The following is a 27,246-nucleotide window of genomic DNA, read 5'->3' on the forward strand; positions in this document are numbered from 1 at the left end:
GCGTACACACACAGGGTGTACCGAAGTTGTAAGCCACACTACCGCGTACATACACAAGATGTATTGGCCTTGCAGCAATGGATGTAGCGTACACACACAGGGTGTACCGAAGTTGTAAACCACACTACCGCTTACACGCACAGGGTGTTTCGGCCTTGCAGCAATAGATGTAATGTACACGCACAAGGTGTACTAAATCGTGAGCCACACTACCGCGTACACGCACAGGGTGTTTCGGCCTTGCAGCATTGGACGTAACGTACACGCACAAGGTGTACTAAATCATGAGCCACACTACCGCGTACACGCACAGGGTGTTTTGGCCTTGCAGCATTGGACGTAATGTACACGCACAAGGTGTACTAAATCGTGAGCCACACTACCGCGTACACGCACAGGGTGTTTCGGCCTTGCAGCATTGGACGTAATGTACACGCACAAGGTGTACTAAACCGTGAGCCACACTACCGCGTACACGCACAGGGTGTTTCGGCCTTGCAGCAGGTGTAATGTACACACAGAGGATGTACTTTTGTTATGTTATCCGCAATAGAATGCAATTGTAAATTCCACTGATATTTCGAGTCGCTTAAGACATGTAATAGTAACATAATTTCATTAAGACCATTTCAAAAATAGTAATCATAAAATATATAAATAATCCAGAATTAAGTTGATTAATATAAATAAACTGAAATAATTTCGTTGTAAAATTTGATTCATGTATAATGTATAATATATTTATGCATAGTTAAAGTATAGTTTTTAAATTATAATATTTATTATATATAGAGTAGTTAACAAAGTTCATGGTAAAGTATCATTCAGCACTTGAGTCATTTGAATCATCATTATCGGAGCTACTACCGAGAGGTCCCAACCTTATCCACTGCTTCATTTTATCCGCCGAGTACACGTTTTTATATTTTCTGCTCGAAAAACCGTCTATACTGCAGACTTCGTAACGATCGTTTCCTAGCACAGCAGAAACCTTGTAGGGTCCACTGTATGGGGGAACCAGTTTGTTGCTATTACCGACATTATTTACGTTTTTTAACACCATAACTAGATCTCCTACTTTATACACGTGAGCAGTACAACGTTTTTTATCGAATCGGGCTTTCATCGCATTCTGTTCCTTACGTATGTGAGAAGCTACTTCTTCCCGAGTTTCTTGAATGTTTTCGTTTTGCTCTAAATTCATTGAAGTCTCATGCAGATGACTTTCTGCAATATTTACAGTCTGCTTACCGAAAACGATCTCAGCTGGAGTTTTGCCTATACCTTTATTAATAGTGTTATTTAAACTCCATTGTACTTTGTTTAGTTCTCTGTCCCAGTTGCGATCGTCTTCGGTAAAGTTAAGAGCAGTCAATGAGCCAAGAATAGAACGGTTATAACGCTCGATTTGACCGTTTGCTCTAGGTGTTGCTACCGCGTTTTTAACGTGTTTTATTTGGTTGGATTCCATAAACTGTTTAAACTCTGCTGAGGTAAAGCTAGTACCTCTATCAGAAACTACAACCTTAGGAGAGCCAAATAACCCTATGAATTCCTGTAAGACCTGAATCGAAGTTTTACTTTTAGTATTCCGAACAGGCCGTAACACAATAAACTTTGTAAACGCATCAATAATTCCTAATATGTAAGTATTTCCTTTCTTACTGCGGACAAAAGGACCCACATGATCTATATGTATACACTCGAATGGCGTTGTAGGTTTGGGTATGGGATGCAACATACCTTGCTTCTTTCCAGAAGGTTCTTTCGCGTAGGCACATTGAATACATGATCGTACATACTTTTTAACAAAACGTGTCATGCCCGAAAACCAGTAATCTCTCCGCATTTTATCTAAGGTCTTTTCAAAGGAAAAATGACCACTTTCATCATGACACAAAAGACAAACCTTCCATCTAGCATCACGTGGCACTGCCCATCTCAACGAATCCCCAACTTTTCTGTAAATTTTCCCGTCTTTTAAACAATAATTATTCATAACATCCTTCGCTTCTGCACAATTCTTATCAAGAATACATTTAATAAGTTTTAATTTGGGATCAGCTAATTGTATAGAAAGTAAAGTCTGGGCATCTAAATTTATTTTAAACACGTTAACTTCAGGTCTGTCTTCGTCAGTAAAAGGTAAAGAATTGCGACTCAATGCATCTGCGTGTTGGAGCTGACTACCTGGTCTATATTCTACGGTGAAATCGTAATCTTGTATAAGGAGCCACCATCGTGCAATGCGCGGAATTAGGTCTCGTTTTGTTAATGTTGTTCTTAGCGCATTACAATCAGTCACCACCTTAAACTGAATACCAATTAAATAAACTCTGAAGCGATTTAACGACATTACTACAGCCAACGTCTCCAATTCGTACGAGTGAAGATGTTGTTCCTCTGGAGAGGTTTGTCGGCTGTAGTAAGCAACAGCTCGAAGAGATGAGTTTTCGTTTTCCCTTTGCAATAAAATTCCACCAATGCCATGTTGACTGGCGTCAGTATGAAGCTCAGTGAGATGACTGGGATTGTAAATACTAAGTACTGGTCTTGACGTTAGGGATTCCTTAATTTTAGAAAATGCATTAATTTGTTCTTCACCCCACCTCCAAGGAATATTTGCTCTAGTTAACATAGTTAGAGGCCTAGCTACAGTTGCAAAATTATAAATAAACTTACGGAAAAAGCTAGCTAGGCCAATAAACTGACGTATCTCGTGTGGGTTTCTAGGAGCCGGAAATGCCAATACCGCATCTATTTTTCGAGAACCAGGCCTAACTCCATTTCGTGATATTTCAAATCCTAAATATTCTATTGATTCCTTAAAAAAATGGCATTTCTTTAAATTCAAAGACAGATTAGCTTCACGCAATATATCTAGTACCAATTTCAATTTATGTATCCCTTCGTCTACTGAACTAGATCCTATTACTATGTCATCCATGTATGCAAGAACAGCCGGTATTTTATGCTTAAATAATAGTTTATGTACCATTCTTTGGAATACCGCTGGAGCGTTCGTCAGACCAAACGGCATACGGTTATATTCGTAATGTCCGTCAGGTGTGACGAACGCTGTATAATGTTTGGAGTTCTCTGACATGGGAATCTGATGATAACCTTGGGTCAAGTCCAAGGTACTAAAATATTTTTGTCCGTGAAGACTATCTATTTGATCGTCAATTAAAGGCATAGGATATTTGTCCTTGACGGTTTTACGATTAAGCGCCCGATAATCGACGCAAAGACGCAGTTCACCATTTTTCTTTGGCACTAATATTATCGGGCTCGCATACTCTGAATTAGATTCTCGAATTATGTCACTTTCCAAAAGTTCGGATATAATTTGAGAAACTTTTTCGCGCTCTGCTAGTGACAGCCTATACGGACGGTATGTAACAGGGCATTTGTCATGCAAATTGATTGTCATTTCAGCTACCGATGTTTTACCTAACTCACCAGTTGAGAACGCGAAACAGTCTCTGTATTCATTTAATAAACCGAGTAATTTATTAATAGCCTCAGGTAATAGCGTTTTATCAATGTTGAGGTCATTATGTGAAATTTGGGCACTGTCGTGAGACACATGCCTAACATTCACAATACAACTATTTTTAATATTTTTAGGAAATATTTGATTAGGAATACCTATACCTCGAACCAAAATTGTATCTTTAGCTATCTGTATATCCTTAAAGTTAAGTGGAATCAACACAATATTCCCTAAGCCATTGGTTACAGAATATGTGCCAGGCAAAATTAAATATTCGGTTTCTGGATTTAGCCTAAGATCGGGTGTAACACTAACAAATCCAGTGAATTCCGTATTACTATATACTTCTATTGAACAATTATGACTAACTGTAGCGTCCTCTTTAGATTTGAGGGTGATCACATTAGATTTATTTGGAGAAACTTGGTAAAGAATCAGATCTTTGTCCGATTTAAATACTCGGACTGAAGGATGTTCTGTGAGAGTCTGTCCTATTAATATATCCGCGGGTAAATATAATGCAGGAACTACGAACGCTGGTACTTGCAATTCAACCATGTCTAATTTTATGTGAATGTTTATTCTCCCTTCAGGAGTAATAGCGCTGTTTCCAAATCCTTTCAAAGTTGGCAGATTAGTATTATTTACTTCCAATTTTAGAATGTTTTTAACTTTATCGCTTATCAGTGTACATTCACTTCCAAGATCTACATAACCAGATATATTTATTCCATCAACGTTAACCTGTTTAAAATATTTATTATTAGTGTTGCCTAAAGTTTCATCGATAGTCATGACCTGTTTTGAGTTTTGTTTAGGATCAGCAACTATTAGATTTTCAATATTATTATTGGATTTATATTTATTAGTCAAACTAACTTTACAATTAAGCTCTAAATGACCGTAACGCTTACATTTGATACATTTCAGAATCTCTTTTGTGCAATTTGCTACTGTATGACCAGTTTCTTTGCAATTGTAACAGGTAACTCCATGTATAACTTTTTTATTACTGGTACTCTCAAAATTATTTTTACATTTACTGTCTTGTGAATCGGAAATTTTACGTAAGTTATCAAAATGGCTACGATCTCTAAAATAATTCTTTTTGATTGTTATTGTGTCCTCTTTTATATGAGAAATATTCTGAAAGTAATTAAGTACTTGATCAGGATCACTGAATTGTGCTCCTTCTATATTCATTCTAATATTATTGTCGTAAACTCCGTGGCTTAAACAGTCTACAGCTTGCCGACCTTTTAGTTGACACCGATTAATCAACATAATTTTATCATAAAAATATTCAACTAATGTTTCATTACGTCGACTTTTTCTGTTAAGCATTTCAACCAAAAGATCAGCATAGTTGTGATCACTCGGGAATGTTTTCAACAATTTTTGTTGCCATTCTACCCAGCTAAATTTAACGCTTGTAAGCCCATCGTACCACTTTTTTGCTAAACCGGAGAGTTTTGGTAAAGCATAAAAGATAGTTTGCTGTTCTGACCATCCGTAAATTTCTGCAGATTCATTAATTTTAGCGATCCAATCGTTTATGGTTTGACATTTTGAGGCTGGGTCAAACACAGTTATTATATTTTGCGATCCCTGCACATGACTAGGATTATTATTACGTAAATTATTTCCACCCCGTAATGCACTAATCAATTGGTTAAGAATATTATTTGAATTATCTTGCAAATTAGGGGTTTCAGTCAAGTCTGCACTTCCACATGGTTTATCGCGATCATTCCGCCGTGCACCAGAACGAGACTTTTGTCGATGTCGAGGCGTTAATGAATCTACTCGTGACCTACGATATCGCGAACGAGAACGACGATGAGAAGTACGTGCACGGTCACGTACAGGCGTCCCGCGCGAACCTGATCGTAAACTATGACGTGTCGAAGCAGAGTCACTAACTAGAGATCTACGACACGAGTATCTTGTACGAGAACGACTGTAGCGACGTCTTAAATATCGACGGTGACGATCTGAACTGACACTACCAGAAGAGGAACTGCCAGTAGATGGGTTACGATGTCGCTTACGGCTTTTTCGAGTCGATCCAGTCAAATTATTTGAACGTTTTCTAGAACAAGGTGTAGGACCAGTCGGTGTGCCTTCACGGTCTGACATATTACTTTTGTGAATAACTAAAACTTGTGCAAATGAATATCTTTACAATGATATTATCACCGGCTATTATTATCTAAAATTAATACGAAAATGTAGGTATTTAGAAAAATAGAACGGAAAATATTGCAGGCTTACATTATATTACTAATGCAATAAATGGCTAAAGCGAGCCGAGACACAGCTAAAAAAAACAATAGCACAAATATCTGAAAATAGTCGCTTTGTTATTGCTTAAAAAAAAAACAAGCAGGTACTTAGAAAAAAAAAAAAAAATATATCCGTTTTCTCAGTTATGTACATTTGTAATCTAATAAAATATCGTATTCGTAAAACCAAATGGACATAGTATAATATTGAATATTAACAGTAAAACAATATCCCTAGAAAATTCTTTGTATTTTACTCAAATATCAGTTTAAAATTTTATACAGTAAACTCATATTTTATAGCAATGCAATTTCAACACAGCATGCATAGGTTTTGAAGTAAGCCGTTAATAATTTCGAATTTATAACTGTAATAATGTCATATAATTGCGACTTACCAACTTTTGCGCGCTATCACTACATCACCAGATTTAGGCCGTAGCCCGTAGGCGATCATTATCCAACACTTCTGATTTGAAAAAGTAAAACCCAAATCAGATCAATACTTTTATTATACACGAACACTTTGGTAACTAATTATTACACTTTGTCAGTTCGACGTTTGGAACAGTAATGACCGCGCCAATATGGCGACTATCCTATTTATACCTTTCGGATATAAATCATTTAAATATAACAGTTTTAGAACTACCTTATAAATATTTGATAAAAATTTAAAATAATATCTAGATTTTACAATCAAAATAATTAAGCTTAACATTTCGTTTGACTGTTGGCAATCAAATTAACATTTGAGAATTAAACTGAGTAAATAAAATATTGATCATGATTGTAAACAATTATTATTTAAACAATTTCTAACAGTACTAATTTAGACTTTAGATAATAATATTCTGTTATTTTAGTCCTGTAAAACTGAACGCATCTCATCTCACAGACGCACAGATTATGTCCGTTTGCAACCGATGTGCTCGCGGTCACCGTCGGATGGATGTTGGCTTAAAATTTTAAAATAATCTAATAATAATATTATGTATCATTAATCATTATTCACGATAACTTTAGAAACTCAAGCAACGATGTACAATTAATTTTGTCTAATGTCTTTGTAATTAAATTTGTCTAAACGACAATTTACATCGATACATAACTAAACGAATTTAAAATTAATTTCGTGATGCTTAATTTTTAAAATAATCAATCGTCTTGTTGTGTACCGTATTGTTTTAGTGTTAAGCTTATTAACCTACTGCTATACTTAATTTTATATTAAAGAATATTTAATGATCACTACTCCACTCATTCTTGCGTCGATGTTTTAGGGCCCTTAATTTTTTTTATGCAAGGTAAAGCTGATAGCTCTGTAAAGGGCCTGTTTAAAGCTGCTTTACGATGGCTTGCTGAGCCCCTTTTGTTAAGAGGATACACCAAGGGCAAGAGAAATGAACCGCGGACAGACAGACGGACAGACGGACAGACCGACAGACAGACAGACCGACCGAAACTATGTTTTTAAGGGTTTTGTAAGGGTTTCTTGTTGGCTACGGAACCCTAAAACAAGTATTTGTAAAATCTATTGCTGTTTCCCTAACCTCAAGAGTCAAGCCTCCCCCTCAGAGCGCGATAGAGACAACACGACAAAAATTCTAATAAAATAACAGAAAGTCAACGATTCGTCGTCTCCTGATTTCTTTTCTAAAACTTAACCGATTTAAGTACTTTTTTCATTAGATATTTAAGCAAAGCTTGAGCTGTGTCACTGTTTTTTTTGTATACTCTAGCCAAAGTTGTTTGGATGATTGAACACATAGGAAAATCTGGTAATTTTTTTGGTTCTTTGAACGTTCATATCTTTTTTAATAATCAAATTATGAAAAGAAAGAAAACACACAACACAACAAGCTTATATGACATGCTTATATTGGCCATAGATATTCAGGAAAAATATTACTCTACCAGCATTATCCAGGGAGGAATCAGACGACAGCGTTTGTATGAAAAAACGGCCCTCAGTGTATCCTCTTAAACCCATTAGTAAATACCCTTTCGGTAAAAGTATTTTTAGTTTGTCTGCTTTTATTTTAAATAAGGGCTCTTTTATGTAGCCTCTTACAAAAATATATACAATGGCACCCATATTACTGGTTATTATTTTTGTCTATGATACACGGGTAGAGTCAGCAAAAATGGAAATACACGTATACGGTGTAGTCAGTATCAGACGATTATTATTCTTTGTTCATTTTCGTTTGTAACTTTTCATATTATTTTATTCAAAGCATAATGTTATATAATATAAAAAGAAGACTTGTTATAAAATATGCTTCACACTACCGGTGTAGTATCGCGAGCACGCTAAGTATATTAGTAGCAAAACAATTCAGTACATCATCACATTGTACGCGCTTAACACGTCTCGTCTGCGTTGAGCGACTTTGAGTCTGTGAAATACTGAGTTACTATGTATTGTATGTGCCTAAATACAAAATGTACCCAAGTGGCCCAAGTACGCAACAGGGAAACAAATAACTCAGTCGAATGAAATATTATTATCACTAGAATGAACAGTATCACTTTTACATAAAATCAATCCATACTTCCATATCCATACTATCCATACTAATATTATAAATGTGAAATTGTGTCTGTCTGTCTGTTACCTCTTCACGCCCAAACCACTGAACCAATTTTGCTGAAATTTGGCATGGAGATACTTTGAGTCCCGGGAAAGGACATAGGATACTTTTTATCCCGTAAACATGTACGGTTCCCGCGCGATAAACGAATTTTGACGCAAAAGAGTTGCGGGCGTCATCTGAGATAATAAATTACATTTTTAACTTCCAATAAAGAAAAAACTTACCTAAATCAGCCAAGTGTATCACCGGTAGAGAACAAATTCTTGGAGGATGCCGCGATGACGATTAGGCTTTGTCTTCGATGCCAATTTTGATTCCTGTAAAAATAAGTTTAGGTTAGGATCGAAAATCTTCATTTTCGATTATTAATGTTAAAATGTGTGTCTATCTGTTACCCTTTTATATGTTTTAACCACTGAACCAATTTTGATAAAAATTGTGTAGATTAAGTCCCGGGAAACGAATTTAGGCATCTCAAAGTTATGGGCAACATCTAATAGACATTACATATTCCTAAAACTAGCTATTTGACCGAGCTTTGCTCGGTATTCGTTTAAACACGAATAAAATGACATTTTCAAAAAATGATTCCTAGCTAGATCGATTTATCGCCCCCGAAACCCCATATATACTAAATTTCGTGAAAATCGTTGGAGCCGATTCCGAGATTCCAATTATATATATTTCAATTGTTCAATTCAATGTTCAATCAAACAGCTAGCCCTTTGACTGAACAACGCCATTCAATCACACGTCTAACTTTTATATTGAATATTTTAGTCGCTCAAAACGTTCAACACTACAGCTGATTCAAAAGCCGCCGTCTAATTGAAGTAGTTCAGCGCGCACCGCTGCGGCGCTAGGTGCGTTTTATTTACAATATGGCGTCAACTAGCAGGTGTTTGTGGTTGTTTTTCGGAAAGAAAGTAGTTAATAAAAGTTACAAGTGTTATCAAAGAGACAAAAATTGTGGAGGCACATACGAGTGTATCAAAATTTCAACAAATATTCGAGGAGAAATTTATGGATTATGAAATGGATGGACGCAGCCCCCCCGAAATGGGGGTTCGGGGGGCACCCCCCCCCCCCTTTATTTGACGACGCTCACCGGCGCTGCGCTCGCTCGGCTCCCTCTGTGTTGTGGTCTAAGTTCTAACCTAACCTAACCAACTTTTGGACTTTCTGGATTGTGTTTGCTTTTGTTTTGACGGGGGGCTGTGCCCCCCGAACCCCCATTTCGGGGGGGCTGCGTCCATCCATTTCATAATCCCGAAATTTCTCCTCGAATATTTGTTGAAATTTTGATACACTCGTATGTGCCTCCACAATTTTTGTCTCTTTGATAACACTTCTAACTTTTATTAACTACTTTCTTTCCGAAAAACAACCACAAACACCTGCTGGTTGACGCCATATTGTAAATAAAACGCACCTAGCGCCGCAGCGGTGCGCGCTGAACTACTTCAATTAAACGGCGGCTTTTGAATCAGCTGTAGTGTTGAACGTTTTGAGCGACTAAAATATTCAATATAAAAGCTAGACGTGTGATTGAATGGCGTTGTTCAGTCAAAAGGCTAGCTGTTTGATTGAACGGCTATTTAAACCAGTCGGCTGCGACATTTACATTATTATATTCTAAAATCTGTGGTTATATTAATTGGAGTTTGGTTCGTATTATGTTTACAATATATTACGTTGTGAAACTAGTTTGTCTACATTATTTTAACATACAAAAACAGTAGGCTGTAAAATTATTTTATGATAATATTATTACAGCTAAAATAGGTAAGTAAGTATGTAGATTTTGGCACTACTTTTTTATGTATGTTCTAAAAACAGTTTACTCAAACACAGACAAGTGTTATATTAAGAGGATACCACAGCAGCTAGAGAAATGAAAAAAAAGTACGTGTAATATCTATAGCTGTCTCCCTTACCTCAAGCCTATACCGCAGAACGCGATAGAGACAACTGCAGAAAATCCAGAAAATCAACGATTCGTTGTCCCCTGATTCCTTCTCCAAAACTTAACCGATTTAAGTACTTTTTTCATTAAAGATTAAAAAAAGGCTTGAGCTGTGTTCCTATGTTTTGCTTTTTTTGTATAATCTATCCAAATCTGTTTTCTGGACGTTTGAACACAGTGGAAAATCTGGCCATTTTTTTGGGTTTTTGAACGTTCATATCTTATTTAATAATTAAATTATGAAAAAAAGGAAAACATAGGGACATTGTATTAGTGGCCGTAGATATTCAGGAAAAAAATTATAACTCTACTAGCATTATCCAGGGAGGAAACAGGGGACAGCGTTTGTATGGGAAAAATGGCGGTGTGGAATCCTCTTAACTACTGACCACTTTTATGTGTAAAATGTACTATCAGAGAAGTTGATTCCTACCTAAGCAGATGGAGGACCTAAGTAATTTGGTCGCGTTACGTCGAACCCATCCGACCGATCACAGCAGCAGCTATAGCTCTACCAGAATCTGATGACAAATTTTGACGGCAGATTTTCAAAAAATATCCTTGATCATTGGATAAATTTTTATATTTGCATGTTTCACACACAGAATCAGCCGCTATAAGGAAAAAATAAAAGGATCAAAAAGTTTTATTTCAATTACCCCGCTATTGCTAGAGTCAATTTAATTTCTCACTTTTTGCCATCAGATTCTGGTAGACCTATAATACATTTAAAGCCGACCAAATGACGTAGGTCCGTCAACTGCCTAGGAATCATTTTCCTCGATGGTACTATATTATAAGTATTAGATTCAGTCTTCATGAACAATAAGAACCGGCCAAGTGCGTGTCGGGTCACACGCAATCCTAGGAAGTCGCAGGGTCCTAGAATTCATTAAAATTCAATTTATTAATCTGCTCAAACGAAATGAATCAATAGGCGACCAGATTTTGGATAATAACTATTGCCTATTACTGTACACACAATCGAAATGTCCACTAGCGTCGTTTAAGTTTTTGTTCAATTCGCACTTCGTCTCGTTACGATGTGAATTGGCTTTTTGAAATAAAAAAATCTTGAGAAAAAACAAATATGCCAATTACAAAACGCGGTGTTTCTGTTGTTACTTGTTAATGATATGTTTTTGCCGTCATCAGATCTAATCGAGCAGAACCGTAGTACCGTTAGTTATGTTAAGCACCTACACAATTTTGTTTTTATATCCTGAATCGAACCGCAATGTGAAGTCATCACGGATGTAAAATTCAAGAGCTTGCGCGGACCGGCTACAGCTGCCGACGCGTCCACGTGTTACGAGGGTTTAACTTTGTCCACACTGTGCCTTTTTTGTTCATCAACGGCGTGTGTTATAGCGCAGTCAACATCGCACGTGAGGCATGCCCGCGACGTTTTGACACTTTTCTTTCCAACGCAGGTGGATTTTAACGAAAGTTGCATATAAATAGATGATGACGAAAATTGAAGATGAAATTGCATAGTGTGGACATAGCTATCAAATCTCGCCAATGTTAAGTAGGAGAAAAGCTATAAAGTCGGAATTCAGACGCTTTTTCATTAATTTTAGGGTGTATTGTAGTTTTTTGGTGATAAATTTTAACAGCCGAAAAACATTTTACTGGACTAGATACCTATCCAGTAAAATGTTTTTCGTTCGTTCGGTTCGTTATAGTTTTAAGCGTAGATATCAGCGCAGATGTGGTTTTTTCTGAACCTTTATTCTCGATATATAAACATGATTATTATATAGTTTTAAACCGACTTTAAAAAAAAGGAGGTTATCAATTCGACGCGTATGTATGTAATATTTCCAGAACTGCCCAATTTTCGTATATTTTAGTCTATATCAGCGTGTGAACAAATGTGCCAAATTTCAAAAGTATATAGTAAGTATGTATGTATGTTTTTATGTTTGTGTTCGCATATTTCTGGAACCACCATTCCGATTTCAGTAATTCTTTTTTTGTTGCACTAGGTATTGTTCAACTTAGGGAATAGTGTAAGTTTCATCAAAATCTGTTCAGTAGTTTTGGAGATAGGGAGTTTTAATTTTCAATTACGTACAATTTTGAAGTCGGTTTATCTTTTTAAAACACATTTATGTAATTAATAAAAAATTCTGACTTTAAGATTTTTTAAAGGTCACATAATATTACCGATCGTGTTTACATGCAGTCCGTATGCGCCAATCCCAAGTTTACCAAAATGTAGCCGTATCGCGTTTGACAGAATCAATTTCAACATGGCCGTCACCACATTTTGCGGTTGGATGCTGAATTTCGTGTATGAAATAAATTAACTTGTTAATCATTTATAGTCTGTACTCTGTAGCATACATTTTTGAAAGAAAAAACTTATTTAACGGCTTTTTTTGCTGGGTAAAAATATTTAAGCTGCATCAGAACACGGGTCCTGATCGAAAATTCCTAAGACGAAGGGAGAGAAGACTGTCAGTGCGGCGTAGGAGAGGCGATAATAATTTATTTGCTTCTGCTGTTTCTTTTTCACTACAAAACAGACGCGTTTTTTATATATTTTGTGAAAGCGAATTAAGTAATTTACTTTCAGCATGATAAAAAATAAATATATTTGCTTTGATTTTAATTTTGAAATGCGAAGTTTTTAGTAGATTTTTAGGTAATATTTAAATCGTTGTTCCTACGTCTATCATGAATTATCGATAAGTAATAAAGAGAGATGAATATATCGAATCTAATATTAGGTTAGGTATATAAAAAATGTTAAAATTCTTAGTGATATAGGATGTTACTAAATTATGGTCATAAAGAATGCCTGGAGGCCGGTTTGACGAAATGTTAGTATATTTCGCAGTTCGCACCCATTATCGTTAATAATATAATATATTTCCAAGGCTGTCATAATTTGGCTATATTGGTATCTATTATAATATTATGAGATAATAATTAATATTATAGTTGCTTGCTAAGATTAAGTTCTTCATATTAAAAGTTGTTTGTTGGCTAAGTTGTTTTATGTAATTTATAAGTACTATTTTTTGTGCATATTACCGAAATGAATCCATGATTTAACTGGGAGTTAAATCATGGATTTTATAGTATGTTATATGCCGCTAGTAGCATTACACTCACAAAAAATAACAAAGCTCACAAAAAATAATGAAGCAAAAGGAATAAAATAAATATTTTTCAAACTAAGGACCCTGGACCATGTAAGGTCACTCTAACGGGAAAATACTTTTTATTCGTTAACTAACTAAATAAATTAAGGAAACACATTATCAAGTTATGCTCTGTTTTATCAGGTATCACATTATAAGTCACTTTCTAACCTAGCTTGAATAGCCATTTAATAAACTTAAGTTTTGTTAAGCTCTTCCAAATGGCCTTGCAACGGACACGGCTCCAAACAAGGCCAATATTATACACGTCGTTTAACTTGAATATAGAGTTACAAGTATTTATTTATATGCTTTTACTACGACGATTTATTATAATCCCTTTCAATTAAGCAACACGTGAAATGCTTAATTTATTTATATCATCTAAAAAAACTTTAACAAACATTGATTGAACATCATCTTATAACTAAGAATATTATATTAATGGAAATTCTTTAAAAATAGTAGTTATGAGTATCACATTGACACTTTATAACTAATTGCCAACGCGTTTTATAATACAAGCAAAAATTGTTTTTTATCTAAAATGGCCTTCTTATGGGCCCGTTCCTTCCAAAGCCAAAGTGTTCAATATGAATGTATAATATTGATGACCTCTGTGGCTCAGTTGGTGGGCTGTTGGTAGCTCAAGCCGGGGGTCGCGGGTTCAAATCCCGCCGACGGAACAAAAAGTTATCAAAGATCCTGGGTCATGGACGTGTATTAAATGTGTGTGAAGCGTCCATAGATATTATAATATAATATTATTGTGATGTTATATAAAAAAAACATTTTTTTAATAATTACGGTACGCATTTATAACTGAAAAATAACTGTTTATATGTTAATGATTTTAAGATCTTCCTTTTAAAGTCCATGTACCCTAGCAAGGCCAACCATCAAATCTTTGGTTGGACCTTATAAGGAACCACCGGCCTTCCCAGGAACATGAGCAATATTTTAACTTAAATCGAGGCATAAGTACATTTTATTTTATTAGTACCATAAGTACATGATATATCCTTATACAATAATTCACTGTAATAAAATGGGAGTTAAATACAGGTTATGTAACTAAAAATTTAAGTCTTGCAGTGTGTGGAAATTACAACTACTGTTACCTAGACAACCAAAGTCTACAAACAGTGAGATCGCACAGCCACAATTGCGGCGCGATTGAGTCGCCACCGCGTTTGTGGCTTTTTAAGTTTGACGGATCCACGAAGCTAAGGATCTAAGTGTGTAGCAGAAATAAAATGTCTTAACCATGACGACACTCCATACCATGACGATAGCTATGACTTTTTAATAGTTGGCCTTCAAAGAAACATGGCCTTACATGGTCCAGGTACGTTATATTAAACGTTAAATAAATAATCCTTTTAAGTAATCTATTAATAATATTATTAACTGTTCCAGGAAGTACCGAAAATGAGTTACGATCCTCTCATGTGGATATAAGTATTATATTGGTAAATATTAAATATAATATCCATCAAATCTGTTTGCGAAGATAATATTGTGATCATCAAATAATATACAACGTATTAAGGCCCAGTTTCACCAGTTTGGGTTAAAGTTAAATTTTGTTATTTCTTTCGTTCCTTGTGTTTATGAACGCAAAGACGAGATACTTAAAAGTCTAACACGTGGTTAACTATAACTCGGATTGGCGGAAGTGGACCTGTAGCTCTACCATGAGTTTAAAGCTATAGTATAATATATCGATAGTCGATACCGACTACTTAAATATTTAGTATGGCGATTTTAGTTCCGCAAGTAACCGCTAGAGGCGCTGTAAAATCGCCATACTAAAAATTTACGGTAATCGGTATCGAGTATCGAAAAATACTATAGCTTTAAACTCATGGTAGAGCTACTGAGGTCCTATTCTCAAGCCTCGAATTTCGCTTTTGTCACGACCCACATTCGCGCGTGACACAGCATAATATTATTATGTGTGCGTGCGAGTACGTCAGCTTGCATTCGAAGCAACAGTCATGAGAATAGGCCCCCGGAGTGCTTGAGGAAAACTTGTTGTAGACTTTTTAGTTTGTACTATTGGTACACCGTACGAAGTACAAGCTTGTAACCCGCACGGACGAGTTACTCACGAGTCATATGAGTAACACGTCCGGTTGTGGTCGCTTCATCAGGCGATCTGTCTGCTCCGACGTATTCTATAAATTAAAGTTATAAAAACATTATGTATTTATGCACGGACAACGAGCAGTAAACTACTATAACTACTGGATGATAATAACTCCGTGGCATGGAAATTCCTTTATAGCACGGGTTTTTTTCCACAACGAAAACTATTCTGTCCTTTTCCGTCTCTTATAGTATCTATTATATTATAGTCTATGGAAGTATGGATACCGTATAGACTCTATACGGTATAAGACTGGAGACGGTATACCGTGGAAGACTGCCACTCATCAAGGTGATGAGTATGGTATGTTTTTCGCGTGGGACGATGGCGAAAAGTTGCTGGTGGTATGATTCCGAACAATTCCTCAGAGCACTCCCCGTGATACAACCGATAGAGGATGCAGAGTGAAGCTACATCTCGGCGTAATTCCAAGGGGTCCAAGCTGTTTGAAACACTATGGCAGTCGACAATTCGAGCGGTCCTTCGTTGGATGCGATCCAGAGGGAGCAGTTGGTATTTTTAGGCCCCAGCTGCCCAGAGGTGAGAACAATATTCCATATGAGGCCGAACCTACGCCTGATATTATTATTATTATTATTTATAGCCACGAAAAAGGACTTACTTTTGAATAGTTTTTATATACGGTAAGTTTTATTAAGATATGTACGATTTCCGCGGTATACTAATAAGCGAATTAAAAAAAAAACATCTGTTTTATACGGTTAGGGTGCTACCCTTTTCATTACCATTTCCCACCTGTACTTGGCCGTCTGCCGTAATCCTCTCATACATTGTTTCGGTGCGACGCTATTCAGAGTGGAATGTACAGTTACGGAAACATATTTTCTACCTTATACCCTCAGGAATAAAGCCCAAATGTGATACACGTCACATGCCGACGACTGTACGTTGAGATATGAGCGTATAACTTTAATTCCACCCCAATGTTGCTGTTTTTGAGGCTTTACGAGTTGTCGCGTTTGGATTGAATAAACTTTAGGTTGGATTGTTAAAATTCACATTAAAACAATGAGAGCGGGGTAAAATTTTAATAAATACCTATCTGCCATGAAACCTTTGTTGGAATTTTAACTATCGTTTTAGTACTTGTCCTAATGATTATGAATATAAAGTGTTACTATTGATACTAATAATACTAAAGGGTATGTTTTATGTACATTGGTACATAATAATATACTTACGAATGTAAATAATATCTACTAAGTTCATTAAAATATAAAGGTAGAGATGCCTAAAAAAGATGTGTGGTTAATTTGGTTCATCTACACACCCTTTTATTAGCACTTTGCTTTGTAACACCCTGTATAAATAAGTTAAGACAATCTGTCAGCATCTATGAACATTAGTAAGATAAAGGGGGAAAGTTTATTCAACATACGGCATGGAAACATGTCGACTGTCAAAACTCCCAAGCCAAGATTTGGGTAACATCAGTGAACGCTCTAATCCCCATATCAAAATTATAATCTGTGTACGCGATAACGGCTCTACACTCAGGATGCTTGAGAAACAAAAATGGATAATCGAATACGGATATTCGATACAAAATCATGTTCACATGTGAGTAATGTGACCTTTAATTTGGGTCGGACAATCCAATAAAATATAATATTAGACAAGCCAATATATTTATTAAACGGCGCGGCGCCCACAACTCTGTTGCGCCAACATTCGCTTATTGCGCGGTAACCACACATTTTTGCGGAATAGAAAGTGTCATAATATTATTATATCTTTTCTCGGGACACACAGTATATACCACATCAAAATCGGTCAGTGGTTTGCGTATGAAGAGGTAACAGACTGACAGACACACCTTCGCATTTATAATATTAGTATAGACGTATAAATGTTATTCTTTACATCAGATCTTGAAGAAATTAGGGTAGTTAGTCAGTAAACAATTGACTACTACGTCTACATTGGGAAGACACATTTCGAGATTTTTTGCTCTTCTTTCTCCCAGCGGCCTTAGCATGGCCACAGCTGTAGAAATGCGAAAGAATAGAAACTCTGTATTTGAATTTTTGTCGGTCGCGTTTAGCCGCGGTAAAGATCGGAACGGTACCTTTAGGGTCAATTCAGACCGCATCGCGACGCGTAGATGCATTTCTAAATTTGTATGGATTTGACAGATTTTCAAGATATCTCACTGCTCAGTGCTCACGAAATTTAAATCTGTCAATTTAGTACTACAATTTATACAGAAATACGCGTCGCTTTGCGATCTGAATCAACCCTTAGTGTTTCTATTCTTTCGTATTTCTACTGTGGCTATGCTAAGACTAGGTAGAGTACATCAGTGCAGTATTTGTGACGTAAAATTCACTTCGAATAGTTTTGATAATTCAATAGAGATTAAAGTTATTATAGCAATCGAAAATTCAGAGTTTCTCATACAAAATGGACATATGACTATATCGGATTGTTGACCATGATTTGTTAATGAGTACAGTGATGAAGGCAAATAGATTATACAAAACAAATGTTTACTGTATTGATAAGTGTACGTTTATATAATTACCGGAAAATATACCAGGATTCTTTTTTATCAGTAGCACGTTAAGTGAAATGTATACAGATATATTTATACGTGGGAGAGCCATGCTGAACACGAATGGGCTGGCTCGACCGGAGAAATACCACGTTCTCACCGAAAACCGGCGTGAAACAGCGCTTGCGCTGTGTTTCGCCGAGTGAATGAGTTTACCGGAGGCCCAATCCCCTACCCTATTCCCTTCCCTACCCTCCCCTATTCGTTAATGGGCATTGTCCAAAAAAAATCACATGTACTTTTTATATTTTTTTTCGTTAAAATAGGGTATTTTAAGAATATAAATTAAATAATTTTGAAATACATTGACTAGTTTTTTCTTAATAAATGTTTAAAGTTTCGCTCTGACGTCATCATCGGCCGCCAATAATTGACCTCTGCATATGTTTTAAATTTCCTTTCAATTTTATTTATAATGGCTGGTTCGTCAAAAGCAAGTTCTCATTATGTGAAAGCTGATACGAGAAGCTTACCAAAAGTTCGAAACGTAATGTTGGTCGAATTTATTGCTAATTTAACGCCATTGAAGGTCAAACAAAGGTAAAAGTATTTGTTCAAAAATATAAGTAACTAATGGGTATTTTTTCGTTTATATACAGAAAAACGATAAACTGACCTTATTCCTCGAAATGTTTTTGTAATGAGCAAAATTTAAAAAAAAATGGACAATCCCCATTGTGATCTGAAGGGTTTGACGTAACGCGACCAAATTACGTAGGTACGTATTTTGGTCGCGTTACGTCAAACCCTTCAGATCACAATTAACATTGAATTAAAATGATCCCACCAAATGACGTTGGTCTGTCAACTGCCTAGGAATAAATTTCCTCGATGGTATACGCACCTTAAATTATTTTCAATTAGTTTTGTTACACCCTGTATAAGGGCACGCAGATTAGGGTTGTCGAGTAACGTAGGGTTAGCGCTATAAGATTGTAACGAAACCGCAAAAAATAATTTAGGTCCCCAAATTATGCACTACACATGGGATGCAGTATGAAATGATAATGCCGATAGAGAGGCCGATTTAATCCAGTCAAATTGACGTAGGCTGAAATAATAATAATAATATAATATTATATGGACGCACACCACGTCAGTCTGGCCCCGTGCCTGAGGACCTGAAGTACCTGAAGGACCTGTGTTACAGGTACCAGACAACAGAAATATATTTAATACTTTATACTATACATATTATACTTAAGATTTTTATTATAATATCATACACAATACACATATTACATTTTAATACACATCCAGACCCGGGAACATTGTAAACTTTTGTTCCGTCGGCGGGATTGGAACCCGCGAGCCCCGGCTTGAGCTGCCAGTTGCCACACACTCAACCAATTGAGGCTCAGAGGTCGCCAATTATTACTTACTTAAGTATGTATTTTAGTGCACGAGTCGAGTCAGGTCACCCTGCGTTCAGTCCAAGCGGTTTTGTCGGCCGCGGTCCGTATATTCATTATTATGATTTATGCAAGAACTCTTTACAGTATTCACTATCCACAATGATATAGGTTGATCATGGCAGTCGCGGTTGTGTATTCCGCGTATCCCGGGGCTCTACCTTAAGCGGAAGAGTAGGAACACCGTTGGGGTTTTAGTGGGTATGCCCAGGCGCGGCCCTCCGCCCCACATACCCCGGTTGCCCTCCCCAAACTGCCGGGGATGCGTAAACGCATTTCCCCAACGGAAAAAAAAACGAATTTGCCCCGCTACACGTTCTTAAGAGCTCACCTGACTCTAAAAATCAAACATCGCCCTTCTCTCTTCACACTCACGCCCGTCTTTCATATGCCAGGTGAAAAAGGACGGCGCAGAATCATCGCCGAGTTAGTTTTACTTGAATAAAAGACGAACTATAATGATTATGAAAAAAGTATTTTGAGCAAATTTAGGTTTTATCAATACCTTTTTAGATATTAAAAAATATTAAAGAAAAGACAGCAAACTTCGAAGATCCAAGCAAAAATGTGTCTAAAACAAGGTTTTTTGTAAAAAAGAAACTATCGAGCATTTTTTGAGTAATCGTGTTTTATTCTTGAGCATTTAATCTTTATGAACTGAAGTTACTTGTGTCAAAAAATCAGTTTTCTAGACCTTACAGATTTTGAGATCTAGGTTAATGTATGTAGTCAAGTTAGGGTCATGTGGGCTCTTAATCACTTGTATTCTATCACATGCCAACGTAAAACGCTCGAAGCGCCATCCATGACAGCGTCTGATTCATACTCTAATAACCTATTCAAAAGGAAAACCAAGCAAAAAACTTTATAAATCGTCGAGATAAATCTATATTTAATATGATAACGAGTGAATAATTTGACTGCACAAAATCCTACGATTAATCGATCAGACAAGTTCGCTACAAGCTCGATCTTATCATTTGACGAATGATGATTAATGATTGTAGTTGTCGCAATCGTTCGCTGTACTCGACAGAAGTTTTAAACGCTTCCACAATTGCATCTGCCAATACAATTTCTTACTGGGTTTTATCAGCCAATGCTATTTCTTTCAGAATTTCATCTAATGCTATTTCTTTCTGGATGGATGAGGCAGATACTTGTCTTGGTTTATAGGGACACACGTTACTTATAGTTACTATCTTCTAATGACGCCACTAAGGGCCTGTTTCATCACTGCCTGATAAGTGACGAATAGGCTATCCACCAATTAACTTGACAGATCAAGTATGGAGAATCTGATGTGACTTTTTGTGCCAAACAAAGACAAACAGACTAGGTTTATGGAGTTAGAGTATATGATCATCTTGAAGTATATTATATGAAGATAACGTGGGAGAGCCATGCTTCGGCATGAATGGGCCGGCTCGACCGGATAAATACCACGTTCTCACAGAAAACCGGCGTGAAACAGCGCTTGCGCTGTGTTTCGCCGAGTGAGTGAGTATACCGGAGGCCCAATTCCCTAACCCCTACCCTATTCCTTTCCCTACCCTCAACTATTCCCTTCCCTTCCCTTCCCTACCCTCCCCTATTACCCTATTCCCTCTTAAAAGGCCGGCAACGCACTTGCAGCTCTTCTGATGGGCGACGGAAGTTGCTTTCCATCAGGTGACCCGTTTGCTCGTTTGCCCCCTTATTTCATAAAAAAAAAATTATATTCATCTACTCTATCATTATAATTGGCGCAAACAGTTTTAGAAGTTGAAGTGCTCTATCTATCGATAGCGTAGTTTCCAGAAGCGCATGTTTTGATTTATAATATTTGTTTTATGTCTGTATTGGTCAACACTGGATATTTTTTGTTATATTATATCATCTTCACGCTCATCCTAATTCGGCAAAGCTGTTTGATTAAAGGACTCGACCGTGTGTGTGAGCTTTAATAGGTTTGCGGGCGAGCGCTCGCTGGACGTAGTTCCCACTGGCGCGCTGCGGTCACCTTTTACCATAAATAACTGCTTACCATTGGGTTAGTTTTAAGCACGTTGGTCGTCTATTTTAAATAAAATAAATTACCTCTATTAAAACAGGTAACGTTCTTGGAGGTGTTATTAAAGTAGTGTTGTCTGCTAAGTCTTATTTACGACCTAAAATTAAGTGTTAAGACCGGATGCCTAAGTCTCATTATAGCTCTACTACACATAGTATTAATATGGATGTTTATGTAAAATATACAAGTCGATGTAGGTCGGCAAATTATTTGCATATTTGCGTATCGCAATTTTAACATATTCCAGTTTTTGGAATGTTCATTGATTGATTTCGGCTTTAATAAACATAATATTTAAATAGGAAATTTAAATTAATTGCCGCTATTTCCGGTCTATTTTAAATTTAAATAATATCATCGAATGCATTATTGACAGGACGGAAGAAATTGGGGTAGGACGTTTGTCAAATCTTTGTACCAAAATCACGCTGAAAATGCTGTACTTATGCCGTAACGCGACTTAAATTAAAACATAATAAAGTTGAACAGTTTGATTCCTTTTTAGGGTTCCGTACCCAAAGGGTGACGGGAACCTATTCCTGAGACTTCTATGTCTGTCTGTCCGTCTGTCTGCCTCTAAGCTGTATCTCAAGAACACAGATTGTGTATAGGTATCTGTTGCCACTTGCCGCTATAACAGCAAATACTAAAAACGAATTAAAATTAATATTTAAATGGGGTTAACGTGATTTTTTTGGCCTTTTTTGCTCGATATCAATAATGGCAAAAGGTAGGTACTTGATATTTTCACGAAGGCCGTAATTATATGTCTACTTCGATATTTAAGTTAAATATTAAAATAAAATAAAAAAATAAGGGGGGCTCCCATACAAAAACACAATTTTTGGTCTATTTTGCTCTATAACAGTACGGAACCCTTCGTGCGCGAGTCCGACTCGCACTTGGCCGATTTTTTCGTTTAGCTGACAAATTAAATAAGATTTATGAATTTTTTTTCCCTTTTATAAACCTATATTTAAAGACAGTTAAAGAATTTTTTGCAAATTTCCCTTTACAGTTGCGAAGTGGTCTGTAAAAAATCTGTCCTTTATTATATTTTATTTCTTTTTACAGAGTTAAAACATTTGACGACCTCTGTGGCTCAGTGGTGAGCGCGTTGGTAGCTCAAGCCGGGGGTCGCGGGTTCGAGTCCCGCCGACGGAACAAAAAATTTTCAAAGTTCCTGGGTCATGGATGTGTATTAAATATGTGTATCATATAATAAAAATCTTAAATATATGTATAGTATAAAAGTATTAAATATATTTCCGTTGTCTGGTACCTGTAACACAAGTCCTTCAGGTACTTACCACAGGGCCAGACTGACGTGGTGTGAAGCGTCCATAGATATTATTATTATTATATTATTATTTTAACTTCTGATGAAACATAAATAACAATCGACTTTGAATTCCTGGAAGGGATATAAAAATATTAAAATTTGTATCCTATTATTTTATTTTCGTAATTAATGAATTTAATAAGGATTATATCCAAGAAAGGTTTAGGATTTTCATAAGTACACAGGCTTGTAAGTGATCGTCAAGTAATTCATGATTTATTTATTGTTTTCTGTTGTATTATGTATAATATACAGGGGTTATAAAATATTATTACTGTCATGTTACACTCTGTATACATCAAATTTGAATAAATTAGAAAACTGCGACGAGACCAATATCAAACATTTTTTTTTATTTACAATACATATAAAACCTATTCAAAGAAGAGATAACCATCTAGAACGGCGCGAAAGCTAATGAGGTCATTCATACCTAATTTAATCGGCTCTCGCTTGATATTGACCATAATCTCTCGTCAGATCTATCAGTGTCAATATCATTAGCGGGCCCTACGGAGTGCACAATCTGGGCCCATTGTGCCCGACAGCGAGGCCGCAGCTAGAATACTCGATTAGGTCGTCACTTTAGTGACAGGCCGTGTCCCTATTGGATTAAGCCGTAGATTAAAAACCAGAGACCCGACCTGGGAAAACTACAGATCGAGAAAACTAAGAGACGTGGCGCAATCGATCGCAATAAAACGGATATCTGATTGAGATAAGGCGAGTGGATAAAACCCGCAGGGACGGTTTTAGCACTACCAGGATTCTTTGGCGCCCAGGGTGCTGGCAGTTGGCAAAAAATTGGCGCCCCTTATTATCTGGCACCCTGGGCGGTCGCCCAGCGTCGCCCCCCTAACGCCGTTACTGAAAAGCGGGGGCGATGAAAACACAAATTCTCCGCTTATTTTATAACAACCGTATAAGTGATACGAAATACACTCGAAAGTATTCCATCTAATGAAATAAAAAAGCAACTTTATTATGCTACGTGAAGTAACTGAGTGCTAAAATAAATCTTCGACTCTTAGATTTTTCTCGAAGGATTTTAAGTGAAAGAAGCGATTTATTGAACACGTAACGGTGCGCCTCGGGTTATTTATATCGAAGCCTTGCATAACGTAGCTATAATTTACCACAAATTAATATTATGGGAACGATGTCTCTATGACAATAAAATTGCTAGGCACGCCGCGCAGATTCTTCAATGGACAGTCTAGTAACTAAGTTTTTTACTTAATAATGTCATCATATTCTTGACTCATGTTTTTAAAAGCTTTTATTTTTAATGTTTGGCTCTATTAAAACTACTAGATGTATCGCGCGGCTTCGCCCGCGTAAATTAGGAATTTTACAGAAACCGTACATTTTCTCATAAAAAATATTTCCCCCGTTTTTCCCACATTTTCCTGAGTTTCTTCGGTCGTATTAGTCTTAGCGTGATAATATAATATAGCCTATAGTCTTACTCGATAAATGGTCTATCTAACACTGAGATAAGTTTTTAAATCGGACCTGTAGTTCCTGAGATTGACGCGTTCAAGCAAACATTCTCTTCAGGTTTATAATATTAGGTAGGTATAGATTTTTTTTAATTATCGCTTGAGTTTGTCAAGCGATAATTAAAAATCTATGTAATGGTATAATATGGTAGTGATGATGATGATGTATTTGCATAGTAGCATATGCTTTCTGTTCTTAAAACAACGCCGAAACTCCCAAACTTGTATCTATAAAGAATCATGAGTTCTCTCAGCACCTTCCGAACCACGGTATACCAGGTATATCTCGGTGCAAAATCTTACTTGTTGGTAGCATATGCTTAGAATACTTCTCACGAAACCAAAGTCACCACATGTTTCCCTATAAGTTTTGAGGAGTTCCCTCGATTACTTATGGATCCTTCATCAGATTACCACTTTTGTGAATATACTCGTAATACCAAATTGGGATGATACCCTATATACCAAAAGAAAATTTTTGTAAATCAGTTAACAAACGGCGGAGTAATCGTTGAATATAAGAAAACGAACATAACACCTCCCCCATTTTGAAAGTCGGTTAAAATTGTAGCCTATGTGTTATTCTGATGTATAAGCTATATTATTGTAAAGTTTCATTAAAATCCGTTCAGTAGTTTTTGCGTGTGTAGTGTATGTCACACCTCCCTCCTATATAAGTTAGGTTAATTAATTATTAAGTTAGTTAATAAAGATCAGTCGCGACTAAAATATCTCTTTCAATCAGTCTCCCCTAAGCCGCACATTGCACGTGAAAGAGTAACGAACATCCATACATCCACACATCCATACATCCATACATCCAAACAAACTTTCGCCTTTATAATATTAGTAGGATATTAGTAGGATTAAACCCTCACCGCCACCATTATTAAACAGCGTAGGTGACTCTCAAACAGATTAGGTACTTATACACAATAGGTAAAATTTGCAGCATAAAAGCACAATACGAATAATTAATTCAAATAATTGAAGCAATATTTATTCAGATGAAAAAATATGAAATGTGAATAGTGATGAGTGGGCTTTCAAACAAATGTTTGTGCCAAAATCAACAGATGTGTCAAACACCGTTATCCGAAATGTCAGACATTTTGCGGTTTTCAACAATCATGTCCCGCTACGCGAATTAAATCCTATTCAATCTAACGATAACAATAATCCGATATTTTATGGAGGACTAACAGCTCTGCTAACACGTAAAAATTGCGCCAATTAATATTAGCCCGTTATTTTTGTCTCCACGCATATTGCGGGTGCAAAACCTGTCGAAAAGTTTCAAAACTTTTTCTACCTTTTATACGTGGGTGTGTTCTAATATCTCCTATAAACAAACGTACCCACAAAACCACGCTTAGAAAAATTCATAACTTCGCTTGCTTCCTAGTTTTACAACAAACGTACCCACGTAACCACATTAATTTATAGTGTCTCAACACACCATGCCGAAGTTCCGCGGCGGAAGTTCGGCATGATTCCGCCTGCAATGTATTTTAAATTATCGATGATACACCATGCCGAAATTCCGTCGCATTATATTGTATGCGTTTGACATTGCTGACGTCATCATGCCCAACTTCTGTCGCGGAACTTTGGCATGGTGTTTAGACACTTTGAATTAGAAAAATTTATAACTTCTTACTTCGTATAGTTTCATACAAACTAAAAGTGTTAGTAAAAACTAGTTTAAGCCGTTTGAGACGCGGTGTAGAGTCAACTTGACACACATGAGCGAGTACGTAGCAGTTGTTTCGAGTTGTCTCTCTGTTGATAAGTCTAATCTTATTCAAGAGCAGAAGTGAGAGACCGCGTCCGACATTTGAAGCTTAATATAGATTCCTCAGTTCTCACATTGAGGCAAGCTGATGGTGAATGAATCAGCTTTACTTGAACGTATAATCAAGGAATATGAGGCCAATATGGATTGAAATAGCCGCCGTGCTCGAGACTGAAGCATCGAAATTGGCCTGAAAATACTAGGAGAAATTATGTTACTGCGGTGTAGCTGAAACGTTGTAACTGTTCAGCTGTTTTGAAATGCATTCACCCAAGCTCAAACGCTTTTATAGTTAATAGTTCTTAAGTTACAGTTGTATGATTATAAAATGACTGCGCAGATACATTTATTTTTATACAGTAATGGGAATTGTCCAAAAAAAATCACATGTACTTTTTATATTTTTTTTCGTTAAAATAGAGTATTTTAAGAATATAAATTAAATAATTTTTAAATTCATTGGCTAGTTTTTTCTTAATAAATTTTTAAAGTTTCGCGCTGACGTCATCATCGGCCGCCAATTATTGACCTCTGCATATGTTTTAAATTTCCTTTCAATTTTATTTATAATGGCTGGTTCGTCAAATGCAAGTTCTCATTATGTTACTGTTGGATAGTCCGTTAATTAAGGAAGACTATAGGCTACATTTTATCACGCTAAAATTAAAAGAGCGAAGAAATAGAGGAAAATGTCGAAAAAACGGGGGAAATTGTATGGAAGGGCTTATTTGAACGCGCTAATCTCAGGAACTACTGGTCCGATTTGAAAAATTCTTTCAGTGTTAGATAGCCCATTGATTGAGAAAGGCTATAAGCTATATTTTGTTACGCTAAGACTAATAATAGCGAATAAATAGAGGGAAATGTGGAAAAAACGGGGGAAATTATATGAAAGGGCTTATTTGAACGCGCT

General features: G+C 36.4%; 1 protein-coding gene across 3 annotated transcripts in view; it reads right to left on the minus strand.

Moving 5' to 3' along the window:
• The window catches only part of LOC121726197 (Fc receptor-like protein 5), a 113,146-nt gene that overhangs the window by 65,928 nt on the left and 19,972 nt on the right, over positions 1-27,246 (minus strand). For 2 of the 3 annotated variants that reach the window (XM_042113431.1, XM_042113435.1), the window contains exon 2: positions 8,606-8,698. The gene's annotated coding sequence lies outside the window, so the exon portion shown is untranslated. Of the gene's footprint in view, positions 1-8,605; positions 8,699-10,736; positions 10,739-17,267; positions 17,280-27,246 lie in introns of those variants that run through there. The other variant, XM_042113434.1, reaches the window with a different exon arrangement.

This window comes from Aricia agestis, chromosome 4 (assembly GCF_905147365.1).
Source record: "Aricia agestis chromosome 4, ilAriAges1.1, whole genome shotgun sequence".
NCBI classification, from domain to species: domain Eukaryota; kingdom Metazoa; phylum Arthropoda; class Insecta; order Lepidoptera; family Lycaenidae; genus Aricia; species Aricia agestis.